General features: G+C 41.4%; 1 pseudogene; it reads right to left on the bottom strand.

Moving 5' to 3' along the window:
* LOC135097883 (Y+L amino acid transporter 2-like) overlaps positions 1-287 on the bottom strand; it is an 11,902-nt pseudogene extending 11,615 nt beyond the window's left edge.
* Between the last annotated feature and the right edge of the window lie 1,458 nt (positions 288-1,745).

Below are 1,745 nucleotides of genomic sequence, written 5' to 3'. Positions count from 1 at the left end.
CATCAGGCCTATACACGTGGCAGTCCTTGTAAGAAAAAAAAAAAAACCTACTTATTTCCACCTCTCCATAAATTCATCTAATCTTTTAAAGCTCCCTAATGACTCAATTGGGTCCATTCAGTTCATCTACCATTCTATTTGAGAACCATTTTTCTTACCTCTTTTCTAAATCTATTTCAAGACGGGACTATATTCTGAAACACTTCTGCGCCGCACCTCCACTACTTTCAAAAGACTCTGGTTGTTAATGGTGTTTTTTACGGTTCTATTGACAGATTAATAAGATTTCTACATTACTGACAGGAGTCTTGAGAATCCGGTTAATCATCTCTGTGGCCTTTGAAAAATAGTCGTCGTGAGAAAGCAAAGCGTTTCAGAATACGGACCATTATAAGGATATGTACTAGGCAGCATTGTATGTTTTGCTTATTGCCGTGCGTGTTTGATATAAGAATGCGTCAGGGGAAAGGCAACGCCATCAATAACAAAGTTAGCGTCACGAAGAACTATAATAACAGACTGAATCATGACAAGACGTAAAATGTAAAAATAATAAATGAATGTATGATTGAATGAATGAATGAATGAGTGGATGAATAAATAAGTAAATAATGAACACTAAACGATAAGAAAAGAATGAGGGAAGAATGTTAGCGGGAAAGGTTTACGTCTCTCGTTTTGTATGTACGAGTATAGGCTGATCTGCGCTCGCTGCCCAGACGGATCGAACCGCGTCCACTCACTCCCGCAGACTTGTGTGGCGGGCGGTGGCGACGGTGGCAGGGGCGGCACACTCATCCAGGCACACTGTACGCTTCTCAGCAGAAACGAAATTACGGGTGATAGATTAGATCCTGCTATAATTATGTGTTATTTGGATGATGACGATGGTCTTACTAACCACATGACGCGTCCAGATTCAGTAACAGTTACTTACTGAAGGCTACATTTATCTCTAGGGCAATAATTACGTGCTGGCGAGATCTTTGGCCCGTGTTCAGAAACGCTCTGCTCTTTCACCACGACTATTTTCAAAGGTTACAAAAAATTCTTTCTCCTGTTAATAATGTGGAAATCTTGTTAATCTGTCACTAAAACCTTAAAAACTTAAAAAAACCCGTGTAACTTCAACTAGAGTCTTTTGAAAGTAGTAGAGGTGCAGCGCAGAACTGTTTCAATATGTGGTCTTATGCACTAAAATCACAATTATTGACATGACATCGCCACCGTGAGTGAGGTGTTGACTTGTGGTCACTTTGAGGACCGCAGAGCCATTCCTGTGTCCTGTGCTGCAGTCCCCACGCCACTGTTACGCCAGGCGAAACGCAATTGTAAGTAAAATTACGATGAATGAGAGCATGTTACAATAAAATTTGGTATAATTCTGCTGGCTGTTGTTCCATTGTTCAGTGCGGAAGAAAGCCCCGCTGTCCTGTCTGTCACGTGACACCAGCACCACCACGCGAATAGACCGTATTCAGAAACCCTTTTGTGCCGCACCTCAACGACATTCAAAAGGCTCTAGTTGAAGTGACACGGATTTTTAAGAGTGTTTTTAAAGTTTTAGTGAGATACTAACGGGATTTTTACGCTATAAACAGGAAAAAAAAAAAAACACTCTTGAGGACCCAGCTAATCATCTGTGGCCTTTAAAAATATTCGTGGTGAGAAAGGAAAGCGTTTTAGAATACCGGCCAAATTGTACCATGGTTTAGAGTCCGTGCTCAAGGCCGAGCCACCGGAAC

The sequence above is a fragment of the Scylla paramamosain genome, unplaced genomic scaffold (genome assembly GCF_035594125.1).
Source record: "Scylla paramamosain isolate STU-SP2022 unplaced genomic scaffold, ASM3559412v1 Contig35, whole genome shotgun sequence".
In the NCBI taxonomy this organism is placed as follows: domain Eukaryota; kingdom Metazoa; phylum Arthropoda; class Malacostraca; order Decapoda; family Portunidae; genus Scylla; species Scylla paramamosain.
This window is presented reverse-complemented; position numbering and strand designations above follow the sequence as displayed.